Below are 19,060 nucleotides of genomic sequence, written 5' to 3' on the forward strand. Positions count from 1 at the left end.
GTCCTTTTGTCGCATTAGACTTAATGTTGAATGTGAGCTTAAAATATTCATGAAGCGTATATAAAAGACACGATCATTGTAATCACGTTTGCGTATTGCATGAATAAATTGAATTTCACGTGTTAAAAATGTACTTCAAATCACATCTAAATTGGCATTTAACAATTAGGTTGATAGCATAATTTGATTGATATATAGTATTAAAATTTCGAAAACTCAGTCGAGACGGTTTTAAATTTGAGATCAATTTAGAATCTAAACGATAATTTAAGGACGGTTGGCTACAATTAACCCTAAAAATAAGGGTCTGGTCTCTTTTTCCTTTTAATTTGTTTCATTTATTTTCACTGATTAGTGTTAGTGTTACAACTGAGAGTGCAGTTCTGCAACTGTTTTCCAAAAAGTAGAATGGCAAAATTTTACACCATAAGGACACCTCTCTACATTTAGTACAATCAGAAAAACAAAAAGATCAATTACACATTGTACAACATGATCACCGGGCTCGACTTCTCTTTCTTCCTTTTGCCGGAGTTTCGGACTTTTGACTAGCACGTCCACATCCCCTTTTTTTCGGCCGAGCCGGACCCTTCTTCGTCACTGCCAACGATTCTACTGATGGAGGAGAGTTTGCACTGGTTGGTTTTTTATTTACATGTGAATTCCCTACCACTGGATTCTTATTATTGGTTGCATTTCCCAGCTGTTTATGATTACCGGGACGAATGCTTCGTGGCTTCGCGGGAGGCTTATGCATTGGTCTGGGAGAGGTAAAAGTAGTTATCGGAACCTTACCTCCGTACTCATTGAAATGTTGTCGCAAAGTTACGGTGACGATGTGTCTAAGAAGTAGCGCGGATTTGTATTCACGTGTGTTCTTCGAGTAGAAAACCAACGCGTTGTTGGCAACTAACAGCATGTCCCGAAAGAGTTCTCTAACAGATATGATCGAGTTATCGCCGATTCGTGATCTTATAGTGTCGAAATCCATGTGCCGGAGGATCATTTTCTTGTATCTCCCTCTCTTCTGAATGTGAGGAAAGAACAATGTTGAGATATCTATTTATCAACATAAAGATTTAGTACAACTGAATGAAACCACAGCAGACATCATTAACAAACTAAACCGAGATACGGAAGCACGGCGTTCTTACCTGGCTATCAAGCCTTCGTCGAAATACGGAAGCACAATCGTTCTCTGCCACAGAACTGAAAATTCCCATTATTTCGTCGAACACTTCCTTCCTAGAATCCCTGCTCTGATCCTCAACACCTGAAGATCTGCCAATGTGCGCAGAGTTGCTTGCTGAAGTTTCTTTGCACCACGAGACGCTTGCGAAATCCGATGTCCCAAGAAACTCACTTTCTCCGACACTAGCTTCTTTGGCATCCTTACTGCAATATTTTCTCTTCCTCTTCCCTCTTCTTCTTTATACGCCGCAACTGTCCTCCAAGGAAAGCATCTGCCAAATTATCAAAGTTCGAAATTTTCTCTGCCTCGACTGAGGTCGGTGAATTTCCCGGCTTCGAGTCCATCTCTTCAACAGGCACTGCAGCTGGAACCGGACAATCAGGTGCCCATTTTGTCTCGGCTTCCTGTGTGAAACTACCTGCAGAGAGGCCATCCTTGCATGTATCCTTACTGGAAAATGCAACTCCTTCAGATTTAGGACATGGTAGGACTGATTCCGTCCGACTGGAATCGTAGCCAACCGGTGAATCATCTCTTTTCTCAGCCTTTAAGCTTTCAAGCTTCGATTCCAACGACCTACAAAGGTCTAGCATGAGCCCAGTGAAATATTAATGCAATAATGCAAGTTTTTAGGGTGTAAAAAACAAACAGAAACGAAGAACAAACCCTATACAAGTCCATGTACTCGGAGACATCTGAAACTATAAACTCGACCAAATTCCGAAACTCAATTTAAGTATACCTTCGCAAAGTTAAGTTCACTCCGTTATGCAATCGAAAGAAACTAGGACTATCCCGAAAAACTAGATTTAAGTATTATGGAACTCCAACAGCTGAATCCATTGACAGATTCCTAAAAGGAGTAGGCTAATGCATTTGCCTGAGAAGAATAAATGTGCTGAACTATATGATTAACCATATCCCAGCCGGCAGTAAAGGCAAATTACTCACCCAATCGAATCTTCAGATTGCTCTAAAGCTCGTCTCAGCTCCGCCATTCGTTGTTTACGTAACTCCTCAAACCAAGCTCTAAGAATGAAAATGCAACAAAAAAAGGTTAACAAAGCATCGGATATCATAATGTAAAGCATGCGAACAAAATCCGGACAGGATTACTCACGTGCAACCCGAGTAACGCTGTCGTAAATCCTCATACTTAGCCTTACAAACCTGCAGAAATATACCGACTTCATCAGATAAAATCATGAATAAACAAAACCGAACCGGACGAATAATTTCACACACTGCAGAGAAATAGCAGTACTATCATCTAAACTCCCTCCCGCATTAACAAGAGTTCATATAGAAGAGTTGCTAAATAAGTTGGTTCATACAAACTCTTAAACATCATTCATAACAACTTCAATAATGGATGGTGCACCGTAAAAGATCGTACGTAAACGTCACACGAGCCAACCTACATCCCTTAACCAGATCGAACTTTGGGTCGTTATTATTAAACATTAGGACAAATTCTATTGTTTTCGGAAAGTAGATTGTACGAAACAAAAATAAGCATAAGCCGATGCAAATTAAGGAAAAGATCAGTGGATAATGATGGCTGCAATTATATATATATATTCCCTGAAGATCATACATTACTTGCTGTACTGTGACCGGAGCACCCAGATAAGATGGCACTTGAACTTTTAGACATGACCAGAAGTATAAATTTAATTTGTCGGGCTTTGAACCCCTCGACTTATAATCTTTCATTTTCAAAAAAAAAAAAATCTTTGGTGACTGTTCGTCCACTCCAAAACGGATGAACCATTATCATCGCATCAATCATCTCCTTCCACAATTTTTTAAATCATCGTAAACCCCCACTACTTCATCCGTTATACATCAACATTGTTAACCAAAGTTTAGATTTATTCATGCATGATTTCAAGGCCTACCACTAATACAACATCGCTCACGTGGGCATCGTGTGACAACCAAGAAGCCATCATTGACACTGACCAATAACAATTACTTCAATTTTTTGAGTAAATTCTTTAAAACTTTTTAAATAAATGATGTGTGATGAAAATCAAAATCATGCAAATGGGAACAATATGGTTGTGAAAGTCAAGACATGTTTGCCACAGAAAATGTGTCGCTGTCTTCATGCATTTCCCGTTTCATTTAATGCCATAGATCAGAATTAAATAAACGGATAAAATCAGATGAGACTTCATTAATTGAATTTAAAAGTGTATTAATTGGTTAATAATAACCTCGGGAGTGAAATCCGAAGGAGAAACGGTTCGGGTTCGGAGCTCCGAAGCGACGAGATTCCAATCACGGGCACCGTGGCGGAGAACCGCCCCACCTAACAAAAGCTCCTCCCACGTACCCCACCGCCCCGTTATCATCTCCGTTCTTGTGCAAACGTGTACGGTCGAGATTTAATTTTCAACAACAGAATAACGACGAACACCCACCACCAGAAACTTTAATTTGATTAAGAAGGCACCTCATCTGCCTTCGCCTTAGGCAATTCTAGCGCACGTTAGCCACAGCCGGCCCCTAAGAAAAGCCAGGAAAAAAAACAAAAAGGCGGGTTTTTGGGTATTCTTTTAATGGAATTTGAAGTTTTTGAATTTTTGAAAGGATTCAGCGGAGAAATTAAAGAGATTTTGCGGAACAAAGTCGATGAATTGAAGAGAGAGAACGGGAGATTAACGATTTTCAAAGATGCAATTTCGTTTCTTTTTTTTAGGGAATAAATTAAAGATTATAATTTTTTAGTGCGAAAAGCATGGACGAATGAAAAAAAAAATAACAACAACAACAATAATTATTATTATTTTATTTTATTTTTATGTTTTATATTTTAATTATTACACTATTTTTGTATTTGGTTTCTGTTTGGGCAGACATATTAGCTTGAACTATATCCACTTTTGTAAATGAAAATTTAACTCCTTTCTTAATTAGGATCGGTCAAATTCTGTCATTAATTCATCTATTGTGAATAAGATCTCAATTTAGTCTATATGTTATATTTTGGTCAAATTTAATTTATATACTTTTTGAATTTTAAAACTCTAGTTATTATAAAGTATAGCCTAAATTTTATTTTGACTCGATCTAAAAAGTTTGTAATATAATTTGGTTTGTAAAAAATATTTAATGTAAAAATAAGTATTCAAGTTATATTTAAAATTAATTTTAAGTACGTAAAGATTTTTCAATAAAAATAAGTGTTTAATGATTCGAGTATTATATTTTTAAATGTATGAACTATAATAATTGTTAAAAAATTATTCTAACACGTATCATGCTTATATATATTTAAAACTTTTATTTAAAAAAAATAACAAAAAAATAAAATCCAAACCCCCATGCCTCCCACCCTTAGCCGTAATTTCCCCTCCCCTTCTCCTCGTTTTTTACTCTTAATCCCACGTACGAACATTGACAAGTAGATTTTTCAATCATTGGGATTTTATCAACAATATAAGGGTAGAAGTAAGGGGTTTCACTCGGTGGCATTAGATCGATTGACGACTCTTATAGAGGTCGTCGGATCTAAGGGGATTGAAATTAGATATATTAGGGACTTAGGATTTTTTTTATAATTTTATAAATTCATGAGTTTTTTTTCAAAAAAATATTTTTTTATAATTTTATAAAGACAACCTAAGTCACTTAAAGACTAAATTTAATTGTTGTTACAATCTATGCAGCTGAAAATGTAACGTTAGAAATACTAGACAACTAAAGTTAACTTTGAACTATACCTTATTTTTATATTAAACCTAAAAAATAAAAACTTATATGTAAAGGCCTTTCAATCGATAAGTTTGAGGTTGTAGCTCACTATCGATCTTGTTGGGAGTGTGATATATGATACAATTTTATATTTTAAGTCGTCAAGTGATCATACAACTAGAAGTATGTACCTAAGATTTCGGAATAGAGAGAGGTTTTCGGATGTCTCATGGAGTGTTCAGAGTTCATTTGTGTCTCTCTACATCTTTTGTATTTTATCTTGATTTAATGATTTTTTTTTACCTTCTATTCGTGATTTTTCTTATAATACAAAATTTTCATATAACATTCATGTATTTACTTCATTTCTTTTTATTATTTGTTATTGTTTGTAACACCAATTTTAATCCAAATAATACAATAATATAAATAAATTTAATCCATCTACTAACGTAAAAGAGCACAAAGATTACAAGATAATATATATTCATAATCATACTTAATCATTAATAACGTATACACCCCTTACAATAAATGCTCAAACTCAGTGATTTAAAAAAAAATAACACTCCCTTTTAATTACATAATAAATTCTCATACTAAAATATTTAAATAGTAAAAACCGAAGAAAAAGGGCATCAAGGAATTCACATATTTCATTGAATATATATAACTGAAGAGTACATGTATATTTGCATTAGGGCATGCTTACATTTTTGACAAACAAACGAGATTACTAACAACGCTATACTCGATCAAAAGAAATGCAAGAGGTTTCCTGTAGTACCAGAGACATTGAGATTCACAAAGCTGGCTGGCTGGCCTCTTCCATCTTCAAGATGTCACGGTTGCATCGCGAGCAACCATACTTAGTCAAGCTAGCATTCCGGTATTGATAAAAGCCGAGAGAATGAAATTGCAGGGTGGCGAGACAAATTGAGCATCCACGATATAAAAGATACGAACTGGCCTTCTATGGAGTTTTAATCTTTTTATAAGTGGCTTCAGCTCAGCCACCTTTTCTTTTCCATATCTCGATGGAAGATGGTTTACAGTTGGTGCCGTAGCGGCATTCATCGTCATTCTTGTATATTCAGTTCTTGACATATCACGCCCCTCAGTTCTTGATGTGGATATTCACTTAACAAGGAAGCAATTAGGCAGCTCGAGGTTCCATCACTCAAGAGGGTAAAAACATATAAATGCCATGATATGCAAACTGTTGTTATGGATATCGAGTTATAATTATAATGGAAGCTGTGATTAAGAAATGTGATACGTTCCTAAATCATTTAAGCATCTAACCTTACGAGTAGTGGAAGAAGTTTCTGAATCTTTTGCAGCTGCGTAAAACACTGATTGCAGCATTCTCGCCTGTGTTCAAATATTCAAAACCAATTAGTTCATAAGCGACTTCGTCGAATCCACAATAGAGGAGAAATTGAGAAGCGGATATATCCATAAATAAGTATAATAACACCTTTGCTCAGCATGCAGATCAACCCCAACACAACGTGGAGCCGACACAGTTGAGCGTATCATTGGACCAAATACCGCTACAAGCTTTAGGAGCATCTCCAATGAGATATTTACGTGCCTGTATATTTATATCACAAGACAAAAATTAGTAAGAACATTATAAGTAGGAATGCAGATTATTTAAACATTTGCACCGACATGACCAAACGGTATTTTATGTCTTGATGGGACGAAATGCTATGATTTGAAAGAAACGGATGGAATACAATAACTAACAATACCAAGAACAGGAACTTCGTTGCAAAACTTACCTTTCCGTTTTACTATCGAATAAGCCCATGAGCACAGGAAGCAGGCCAGAAAACAGATCTAAGGTAAGGATCTCCATTTTATCAGTCAGAACACTGATTACATCTGCTTGCACCTGCACCAAAAGTAGTCGACTCTAAGTACGAGAAAATATGCATGACAGGCCTTTAGTTACTACTTGTAACCATCATTCAAAAAAGAAAAAATCAGCACACATGAAATCTTCCAATAAATACCCACAGAATGATCAGCAGTTTACGCAGGGCACCAATTGCACCTTTGATGTCATTCTTCTCCCAAAAGTGTAGCACCACCTATAAGTTCACCGAAAAATCAATTAAGAAATCTAATCTATATATATATATATATATATTGCAAGTGGAAAACGAATTACCGAAACATGATGGAGATTCCTTTCCCCATGTTCTTTTAACTAAACTTACATTTGACACCCATCACAGGTTTTTAGATTAAAATGCACATTTCTAAACCTAATAATGATACAATATTCTACAATCCATTGTTTGTGCAGATATCCAGAGGTCTTTCAATATCCAATACATTAGAAACAGTTATAATGCAGCCATCGAATATTAAACAGACAGCTAAGTTTACCTGTAATTTTGTCAAGCGTGACCTAAGAGTGCTTAATAATATATCATGCGTTTGCATTAGACTCTCAATTATGTTTCCATTATCAGAAGAGATTGATGAGCCCTTTGAAATTGGCTTTCAATAACAGTAACACTCTCGTCATTAGCAGAACTCAATCCCCTCCTAGAAATTTGATTATCAGTACTAATAGTACCATTTGGTCCACTTCTATCATTAGCATAGGTTGCTTCCCTTCGCGAAATTTGATTTCTAGAAATGATCCCACTTGCAATGGAAGTTGATTCCCTTCTGGTTGATTTTGTTCTAGAAATTTGGTTTCCAGTAATGGTGCCACTAGATGCCGAGTTTGAATCCCTTCTAGAAATTTGATTTCCAGAAATGATGACACTAGTTGCCGAGTTTGATTCCCTTCTAGAAATTTGGTTTCCAATTATGATCCTCTCAGGGGTAATGGTTGATCCTTTTCTAGAAGTTTGGTTTCCAGTAATGATCCTATTAGTTGGAGAGCTTAATTCTCCTCTAGAAATTTGATCTCCTGTAATGATCTCATCAGAATGGGAGTTGCTTCCCCTTTAGAAATCTGAATATCAATAGAACTTCCCTCACAGCTTGAAGTTGATTCCACTCTAGAAATTTGGCTTCTGCTCTGGTTAATATCATTGACAGAGACTGATTTTGTTTCGGATATTTGTATCTCTCCTTTCTGTTGGAAGAAAGCATGATAATTTTATTTAAATCAGTAATAAAAACATAAAAGTACATGCACTAGTGTTTATTTGGAGGGGAAAAATACAATTAGCTTACCTTTATGGCTGGCGTTCTATCTGTTTCAGGTACTGCAGGAGTACTGTTAGTTCCCGGATCATCACTAGTGTTTAATTTCTCTCTTCGTTCGAACTTCTCAACCAGCGTGCGTGTTCTCCCTGAAACAACAGCCACTGCCAAGAGAGAAATATAAAAGGATCAAAATACATCCAATTTTATACTCAAAAGAGTTGGCAGGAAAGTAAAGTGTACCTCCTCTGACAATTTTGACAGAGTTTGAATCTTTGATGCAAGGAAGGGACTCATCACCTGACAATGTAAGAAGAACAATGTAAGAAGAAACTAATCACTAATAATCAACCTCTAGCGTACAAATATATGACCATAACCGACTTAAGAAGAAATGATAAAATGATGTAGAATAAAACTTACAAGTTTCTTGATTAGGGGGTGTCTGTGTCGATAACACCTTTTCAGACTTCTCTACAACAGTCTTGATGTTTGAATCCTTTTCATCACATGATTTTCTAGCTCCATCTTCTGATACAACCCCAGTTTGAGAGTTCATACTTTTCACTGTCTAAACCGCTTTTTATATTGCTAAGAGCACCTGATTCAACTACAGCCGACTGCTTTTCAACCTCGAACTTGTTGACAGATGGTCTTCTAACGTGAGCTGGTTTGAGCAGCATGCCTGGTTTTGTCCTTGAAAAGGTGATGGTTTCTTTTGCAGCATTGCTAGAGTTTTTAACAGTAGGGTTCTCCCGTTGAACAACACTTGCTGTGATAAAGACTTTTTATCAGACTGTCCATTAGATTTAACATTAACTTCTGTTCCAGGACTCGGCTTCTCTGTTTCCAGATTACTTATTTCACAGGCATCTACTGGGAGTGACACTTTTTTCGGAGAACTCAAAGAGCCATCTTTCCGTGTGGCAATATGATTACTGCCAGCAGCTTTTTACAGAAATGGGAACGTCATGTCAAAGAAAATATAGCTTCAGCACTATTAAAAAGTTTTGCATGCCAAAATTAAATTTATTTTCACATTTTTCACCAGGGTTGCTATCGAACTCCAAAAACAGGTGGATATCGGCCATGCCAACAAAGTAACAATAGGTAGAACAACCAGTTGAAATAATAGAAGCAACCGAAAGGCAAACTTACTGTCAATATATATGTTCTTTATATCCTTTGTCTCACAATCAGGAGACAAGGGTCGTGATCCCAAAGTAGACCTCATGACACCCCCCGCTTTTACCGAAGAATAACTTCTCTCAAGATTAAAGTTCTTTGTTTGGTCGTTTCTTCCATATGATTCAATATGCTGAGACATGTGCAAAACAAGGCATTTAGGAAGAAATGTAAGACCAATAAATTGTCACTAAGACTCAGAACTAAAGGGCAGCAGTATAAAATTGAACCAACATATGGGAATGCAAGGTAAGAAAAGAATGCATGTAAATACTGCAATATCTGCGGCCCAAACTCCAACTGAATTTTGATGGAATGAACAACCCAAAAGTTTGCCTTCATTGATGCAAAGGTCACCAAGTGTTGACCATCCCATATCAACAGAATCATGACAACTACTGGCTCCCATGAATAAACCTACAATAATGACAACAAAGATTCAGATTTTTGCTAATTTCAGATAGAATCAGACAGATTTTACAAAAGAAGGTAAAACCTTCAAACCATCATCGGCTCCACAGAATAAGGTTCCCCCATCAGGATGAAAGACAATTGAGCGAACCCCATTACCCTGAAAAGAATGAAAATATAAAATTACAATGAAAAAGGTTATTATAAATAACGAGACTTTCATTTTTTACTCCTATCATTTCCTTTAAAGAGAATATGTTTCTCATGCTTGGAAAGTTTGCAGGATAATGAACAAGTAACTATGTCAATTAAACCATACAATATGCCTCCAATGCAGAAACATTACGTGACTAGTATGATAGAATAGGTCTTCCTACCATTCTACATCGCATGGATGGTTGGGCATAGGGGAAAAAATGGTTTTAAAAGAAAAAGGAAAGTCAGTAATTATAATAATTCCTTGACTTCTTTCTCTTCTTCCCTTAAATTAATTGATAAAGTAAATGACTCATTGTAACATAAAATAAGATTGGGCAGAGGGGACAGTGGAAAAGGAGGAAGAGCAAACTTCTAGCTTATATACCTCAGGTCTCGTAGATCCAATCAGTTCAAAGGTTTCTAAATCCCAGAACTTAACTGTTCTGTCCGCTGAACCTGAAAATTTTGGTCACCATAAATTAAGATATTCCCAATAAAATACTGATTTCAAGATAGTAAACAATTCAAAAATAGTTACACGTTCCATTTACAATATGTCAAAAGGAACAAATTTGAAGTCATTGAATTTTCAATATATTTACAAAAGATGTATGCATGAGACGTGGAGTCGTGGACTGCCAAGTCATTTTCCCAACTTAATAGTTAAAAGCTTACTGAAAAAGATCTGATCATTGCAAGCAAGTTAAGGAAGTTTATTCCACCTTAACCTGAAAAATAATTTTCATCAAGCAGGTATTGACAAACAATGCAGAAAAAAAGGAAATGAAACTATAATAACCTACATACTCGTACTGAAGTCAAAGACTCACCTGTGGCTAATAGAAACTCAAGAGGATGGAAGTCTATGGTGCGAATATGGCCTTCATGAAACTTGAACTCATTCAAGAGTTTTCCAGCAGTAAGATCCCATATCTTTTAAGTAGTGACAGTATTCAAAGGTGAAATGATTAGATAAAAAAATTGATGACACGTTCAATGCAGATTATGGTATGGTTCCTAAGTTACCTTTACAACATCATCAAATCCACCAGAAACAACCCAGCGGCCATCAGGAGTGAATCTAATCGTACTAATGCCTCGAGTGTGACCCTTGTATGTATGAATGCATCCCTTCTTTCTGATATCCCAAACCTTTAGATTTGTGTCCAAGGAACCAGATGCAAAGAACTCACCAAATGGATGGAATTCCAAGGCAGTGCAATTTGATCTGTGTCCAGAAAGCCCGCGAAGCACTACACTTCAAGAACAACGTCAAGCATTTCACAAGTTGATTCTTACTCAATTTCAGTTAGAAACAAAAGCCAGTGATCCAAATGTTTCAAGTTTTGAACAGGTGAAAGCTTAAAAGTTAAGTGCTGGAGTTGCAAAATATCTTATCCCACATTGTTCTTTATTCCTAACAAGCTTCCACCATGGTATTGTTATCATTTGACATTTAACTGATAGAGAAGGCACTACTCTTAACATAGTTTCCTAAGGAGGAATCAAATACTTACTCTTTGTTTCTTCCAGATCCCAAAGCTTTATTCCACCTGTAGATGATCCGGCGAGCACCAAGACTTCTGGCAAATTAAAAGCTAAAGATTCCACCGGACTAGTATGACCACAAAGACTCTACACATTAACATGTACGTCAGAATACTCTTCTTATCAGCATCTATTAATCCAAAAGCAATTACTAAGCCAAAATTGGCAATAATCTACGAGAGACGGCATAAAAAATTTACCATCAGAGAAGTGGGCTTTCCAATTGCCCAAACATTAACTTTATGATCATCTCCGCCTGTAGCAAAAAGCCTAAATGTCTTTCTTCCCATACTTAGGCAATTCACATTAGTAGCATGAGCCACAAATTCCTCTACATTCATTTTTGTCAAGGAAGCAAAGAAATGAAGCAGCCATTTTTTGTAGAGTTTTCTCTTCAACTTGAGATTAATTAAGTCCAGACCAGCATTATTTGTTAAAGAGCAAATCTTTCATATAAGCTGTAGGTTTTTTTTAGAACCAAGATTAATTACTTCAATTTCGTTCCTTTTTTTCCTTTATAGTTTGAGGTAAAACCAAAGTAGCGAACATGGGAAATTCAATCAATTAAAAATATATATATTTTACAAAGGAAAAAATTGAGCTGAAATTCACAGCATTCAATATAAGCTAAGAACTCACCTTAGAACTAAATAAATGAAGTTAAATCAAGCTACGCATTCCAATAACAATACTAAACAAAATATAATAATTTAAGCTCAAGGATACGTAGCTTATACCCACGCTTCGCCATTTTTCCACGAAAATGAATCCAAAACGAGATCGGAATCTAATACTGGAGCCGCAGATCACAATGAGCTTCGCACGAAACTGTTCCTCAAAGATTCAGCTAAAAAAAGGTCAAAATTTTGAAACTTAAAAGAGGAAAATGTTTACTTTTCCCGGAAAGTAAACCCACCAAGAATTCCAATAAGAGCTAGTAACCAAATTCTGGTGAGAACGTGAAGTAGCTTAAAATTCAAATAACAAATAACAAAAATTTGGAAAAATTCAAAAGAAAATTAAATTATTTTTTATTTAAAAAAAAAACTCTTTTAATTTCCTCGAACTGCTACGAGTGACTATAAAAGACTATAATTTGTGTAGACCCTGTTATGATTGAACCCAGTTTTATTGACTGTTTATTTTCTGACCAAAATACCCTTTTAGTGTATTAGCTGTCGCAATAGTGTAATTAACTCTGCCATTGTCCTCTACGTGTTGACGTGTCCGTTGGATCCCCTGTTGAAACACTCGTGGTATAGGGTTTTTTGTCCCTTTCCTCTCTCAATTGATTTTAAGTTCAAATTAATTAATCAAACTATTAATATTGTCTCAATTAAATTGATTAATTGTTAATATTCCTTTAGATCGAATACGAAATATGTTTAAAAATATGATACACTTATTGCAATGATAATTTGGATTCAGTTAAATATTATAAAGTTTAAGGACTATTTTAAAATATAGATAATAGTACGAGAATCTTCCGTGTAATTAAACCCTTAACAGAACGAGAGATCCTTCAAATTTAATTTTCAGTTTTACTCATTGGATTGAGAATTTTAGAAGATGTGGACATGAATAAACTTATAAATTAGCTGACTTTAAAGTTAGTTAGCTTGTCATTTGGTCGGTTTAATAACAACTTTAATTATGTCACTTTTTTTTTAGACTCAACGGAAAATAAGATAAAATAACCAAATAATAGGTTAATTTAAATACTAATCAACGTCGCCTTTATAGAAATTAAAAACATATAAGCAATAAATTTTCTTAATTTTTGTTACAAGTAATTTGTTAAATGTATATCTTAAATTATAAATAAAGCACTCTTAGCTAATGCTTATGAGAAGTTGGGAACTATTATTTGGTTTATTTGTTCAGAGTTATTTAATATATATTTTAATTTTTAATTTATTTGTTTGTATATTGTAATATTGATTTTATTGTAATCTACATTTTAAACATAAGAGTGTGTCTAAAGAATAAATATTAATTATAAGTTGTTCTAATGTTACGGGTATTAGATTACGTATCAGAGATCCACTCTTATATGAATCTATATAATATTTGATCTGTCAATTCAAATTAATCAATTAATGAATTGAATATATTGATATATTAAAAAGGAGGAACAAGATTATTAGATTCTTGAGTGACATAACTAAAGATGGTCATAGATTAGATTGAGTCAGGCACTTGAGTTTTCGGTCAACTTGACTCGATTCGAAAAAAATTATTCTTCCACTTGAAACTAATCTAACTCAAAATTTGGAGTAAAAACCCACACTTATTTGACACAAATATAAAAATGTTATAATTTTAATTTGATAAAATAAGTACTTGATCAATATATATAGAGAAGAGAGAGATTATATCTCTAAATATATATGGCTAATAAAATAAATAAATATAGAGAAAGAGATTATACTATTATTTTAGGTCGGGTCGGATTTTTTTACGTAATTCGACATTATCTTTCACGAAATTTAACTTTTGAAAAGACAAATCTTATAGAATCAAATTAGATCAAAACCTATAGTATTGATCAAATTATCATCATAAAGATAACATGTTTGTTTTGGAGATGCTATCTAGCTCAGTTGGTAGAGCACAAGGTTTTTAATCTTGAGGTCGTGGGATCGAGTCTCACGGAGGGCATTTCATAATTCGGAAATCTTCTACGGAAGCTGCTCTCAACCTGGTGTTGGGAGCAACCTACTATCTTATTTCCTCCTTACCCCATTACATATGGGAACAAGGGACATTCATTTTTATAGTAGAAAAAGAATAAAGATCCTAATGCAATGGGTATATTTATATTATACAAACAGACTCCTATAAATTAGTTAAAGGATTGGTGGTTAACCACCTTGTACCTAAATCAAATCATGCACAAGCTGTTCAAATGTCGATTTTATCATATCAAAAAACCAATATTAAAATGTTGTGTGGGTCTTGGGGGCAAATTGGACATTGAAACCAATAGTTAACGGGTATATTTACCTGTGTTACTTTTTATTGTCCTCTCGATTCTAAAATTTTACTTTTTATTTTGACTAATCTGAATCGATTTGCGTCGACTACATAATATTAATAAGTGAATCTCTTAGTAAAAAATTATTGTATACACAAAAATTCAAACTCGAAACTTTATTTTAACGATATCAAATTACTTACTACTTGAATAAATCCCTTATAGTTATCGTTGTCAAATAATATTACCGAACTAAATAGCTTAATTTTTATTTCGAAACCTTAATCTCACATTACTCGAAACAAAGGAAGTCGTCTTCAAATATCATACAACAGTACAACACTCAAGACACCTTAGGCAGAGAGAACACATATCAACCGATGCACAATAATATTAGCACCCCCTCCCCACTCAAAATGGAAACAAAAGGGGTGAGGCCTGGAAAAAAAAATTTGCTGTTAGAAGGTCAGTGAGATTTCTAATGTAACTAAGCTGCAGATATATATTACAGGAAGCATCCGACAATCCGCGCTTTGGCAGATAAACCTTGTAATCATCCATTCTTCTTAAGCTGACATCTCTTTTCAAAGAAATGCTTCTATATACAGGAACATTGCTTGAACGATTCACCTTTAAAGCATGTGCAGAAGGTCTTGGACGATTTCGGATATCGGCGGTCTGAATCCGGGCTCCCACTGCAAGAAGATTAGATATAAATATGGGAAGATTTCGGATATTCCAGGGATTTCACTATCACATAAGGCATGCTACAAAAGTAGTATTAATTTAAAGTTTACCTGTACACATCTAGATATTATATCGGCAAAGCGTGACAATGACTTCGCTGGGTACACTCCGTTTAGGGTGATATCGACCATCCTAAACAATGCGTCGATATCGTGAAGCTGTGGAATTGCCCATCTAACAAGAAATTGCTCCCCCAGAGGGCGTGACCTAGAAGTGTTGTTAATATAAGCTGAGTAAGGTAAAAGATTCAAATGGTTGATGAATTAACTTCACACAAATGTTAACACAGATGCCGGATTGGCTAACCTGTCGAAGGATTCTCGCCCTGTGAGAAGTTCTAACATTACAACGCCAAGGCTATAGACGTCACTCTGGCAAGTATAGGTCCAAACTCGATTTCGGGGCTGCATAACCGTACGATACAAAAAGGCTTCCCGAGAACTGAGAAATCATGCACCGATATTAGCCATGATCTCATAAGTTAATACAAAAACACCAATAAAATGCAGTTATGCACATCTTAACAGTGTTCATGCAGTAGTAGGAAAATCAATTCTTGTCCTCTCGCAAATATTCCTCTATAGTTTCATATCCATAACTCTCATACCCCATTAATTTTTTTTTTTGGCAACAAATTAGATTAATTTTTCTCACTGTTCGAGGGCAGTCCTCGAGGGTATGATTTAAAGAAATGGTCGGAAGTCTCCAAAAAAACATATATATTTGATAGATCCAAATATCACAGAGAGATATACACAAGTTTATCCAAAATTACCTCACTTGTAGAGCCGGACGACAACAGAGGAGCCAAACCGCATTCTGAGAGACGAACTGCAAGTTTGTCATCGAAGAGGATATTCACAGACTTGATATTCTTGTGCATAATGGGTGGTTGGCATACTTCATGCAGATACCTATCAAACCGAGCATAAAAAGAAATACTCAGTTTTTGATTGATAGGTTGCTTGAAAACATCGAGAATATAGACATTCGTATAAGTCACGAGCACAGAATTTTGGGCTCTTCTGGGTTTCATCAAAGCATCATATAAAAGGTGATGCAACCTGCTCAAATACAAAAGGCTAACTTACTGTATGGCTCTTGCAACTCCAAGTGCTATTCGGACACGGGCACTCCATGAAAGCTTCTTATGCATCTGATCATCAACATGCAATGCATCATACAGTGTCCCATTTTTGCAATATTGATAAACAAGTAACCGTTGACCATACTCGTTACAGTAACCCACAAGCTCCACAATGTTCGGATGCCTAAGTTTAGAGATAGTAGATACTAGTTCAAGAAATTCGGCATCACTCTTCCACCTCAAAGCTCTAGTGTCCAGTTTTGATGGCAAGTGGCTATGAAAGAGTACAAAAGAATGTCAAACATACAGATACTAGAGAGGGGTGAAAGAAACTCGCCGATAGTAACTCTCCGTCTCTTTAATGAAAAAATGAAATAACAACAAAAGGAACATAAAGTAGGGAGCCTGTACATAAGAACAAACTCAATTGTCATTATATTGCATACTAGGGTATCGGACTCATCTTACCTTCCCATCTGGAAGCTCAGCCTTGTAATCGCCACCAAGCATCCCTTCTCCAATAAAATTTTCCTCTGCAAAGCTGTTTGTATACTGCTGAAGTGATGCAATGGAGAAGGCACTCACATTCAAGAACATGAGTCCCTACCTGTAGAAGAGCAACCAGGCTCGGTTTTTTCTGTGGGTATTATTGGGCTTACACTGCCCTCCTCCACTGTGAGAAATGAAGGCGGAGGTAGTGATGGTCGTATTGACTTGGATTTCACATCCACACCTCCCTTGTTTTCTCATGTTTTTTCTTGGTCCTCGAACTTGTAGGCCTCGTAGTTGCATTGAGAAGCTGTTCATCTTGTAACTTCGGACTCACTCTTGTATCGCCACTTTCTAGTCCAGACACGTCTGCTGGCTTCATGACAGCAACGTTATCAACTGTTGAACATAGTGCTTTTCAATTACAACAAGAGGTAGACAAAAGCAGAGAATTTACAAGATCAGCCACAAGGGTAGACTATTATCAAGTTACCTTTCTCTGTTTCATAAGTTGGTTGAGATGAAGATTTTTGAATTTGATTAAGCTTTTTACTGGGGCTCTTATATGCTCTGCACCGTGCTTATTAGAATTCTTGTTCCCTTTAAAGCATCTCCACACCAAAAGCAGAAACACTCCCAGAACAAGAAGTATATATCCCTGCAGCAGCAATCTCGATAACCCTCTTGTTCGTCCAAATTCGCTTCCATTTGCTCTCTGAGGTAATTCTAGATTAGAAGAAGGTCCACCGGCTGGTCGCCGCCTAGGTCCTTCTAAAGGAGATGGAGCCCTGGCCATAATTGGTGGAAGTGCTGGTGGTGGTGGTGGTGGTGGGGAAGAACAGTGGTATTAAAGGGATTTCCATCATTCCTGCGGATAAGATGTTGTATCATTAAGGAAGTGGTGGGCGTTGTCAGCAGAGAGGTTGAACATGGAGATAAAAGATCATGTACTATAACCACGGTATGCAAGACAATCCGGGGACTCACCTGAAATTTGGAATATTAAGCAACTTTGGAGGTATAGGACCAAAAGTATGTTTTCTCTACATTCCTACACAAGAGAGAGTGACAGTTTGTAATGGTAACCTACTTTCGGGTTAATGCTAGATCACTATTGGATGAAGAAAATTCAGAAGAAAAAGACTACAAATCCAAAAGGGGAAGATCCTCTAGAACATCCGGACCCCAGAATTTTATTATTCTGCAAGTGCCTGCAACAGAAAAAGTATATATGATCCTTGATGATAAGAAGAAAAATATGCGATTCATGAAAAAATTTCCCTATGAATCGATCTAATGGCCTCATCTTTTACTGAGATTAATACTCACAACGTGCTAAGAGATGACAAGTTCCCGAATGAGGGAGGCAACTGGCCGGACAAATTATTTCCTGATAGGTCCCTGAAACATAACATGTCAGAATTAAACCTAGAAAAACAAACAAGAAGAAAAAGCTATATGACTAACGAGCTTACAAGTTGACCAAAATCTTAAGCTCTTGAAAGGAATCTGGTATTTCACCACTTAAATGGTTATCATCCAAAAACCTGAAGAGAATGATGGTAGGATATTGAATAATAATATGAAAATGGTTATAGCTCAGAGTACTATGTCGGGATAAGCAAGTTTGGCTTAAACTTACAATTCTGTTAGTTGCGATAAGGCAGACAAAGTAGTCGGTATGCCCCATTGAACTGATTACCTGAAAGAAAACTGAAAGGAGAGGAAAACAAAGCCGATGGTGAGAGGCATGTTGGATGGTATACTCCCTATGAAAAGCATGGATATGCTTAGTATAGAAAAGAACACAACATTTGCTTATATTGGCTTATAAAGTATACTCTAGGGATAAAATATAAAAATCGTAGTCAAACATACAGATTTCTGATGGTGAGAGTTATGTTGGATGGTATACTCCCTCCAATTTGATTGTGACTCAGATCCCTGCTTCATGTAACAGCAAAAAGAAGCATAAGGCTCTATAAAGGAAAATATATATGCATATATATTATATATATATATATATATATATATATATATATATATATTTATATATATAAAACTTTGGGAATTAGCTAAACAATATTCAATATATGGAGTCAGCATACAGTTCAAGTCATATCCAAGAAGGGAAAAGATGAACATTTGATGGTATGCATCGCTCAATGGATGTGAACGAAACAAACATAGCCTATTTCAAAGCTTAAGCATCGATGCTATATGCACATTAGGCGGAAACTATACATTGAAAAGAAAATTTCTCACATTCTATTATCGATTCGAAGCCTCCAATGCCCTCATCCATACACCTCTTAGGTTCAAGCCGCTCAGTCGTCTGAATAACGAT

The 19,060-nt window shown here is 35.7% G+C and overlaps 3 pseudogenes; all 3 read right to left on the reverse strand.

Moving 5' to 3' along the window:
• Window positions 1–394: 394 nt before the first annotated feature.
• Window positions 395–3,792, reverse strand: LOC120183453 (annotated as a pseudogene).
• A 2,278-nt stretch (window positions 3,793–6,070) lies between these two features.
• LOC120183493 lies at window positions 6,071–12,402 on the reverse strand (annotated as a pseudogene).
• Window positions 12,403–14,691: 2,289 nt separating this feature from the next.
• Window positions 14,692–19,048, reverse strand: LOC120183473 (annotated as a pseudogene).
• Between the last annotated feature and the right edge of the window lie 12 nt (window positions 19,049–19,060).

Source organism: Hibiscus syriacus, unplaced genomic scaffold (genome assembly GCF_006381635.1).
Source record: "Hibiscus syriacus cultivar Baekdansim isolate YM2019G1 unplaced genomic scaffold, ASM638163v2 tig00112762_pilon, whole genome shotgun sequence".
Lineage (NCBI taxonomy): Eukaryota > Viridiplantae > Streptophyta > Magnoliopsida > Malvales > Malvaceae > Hibiscus > Hibiscus syriacus.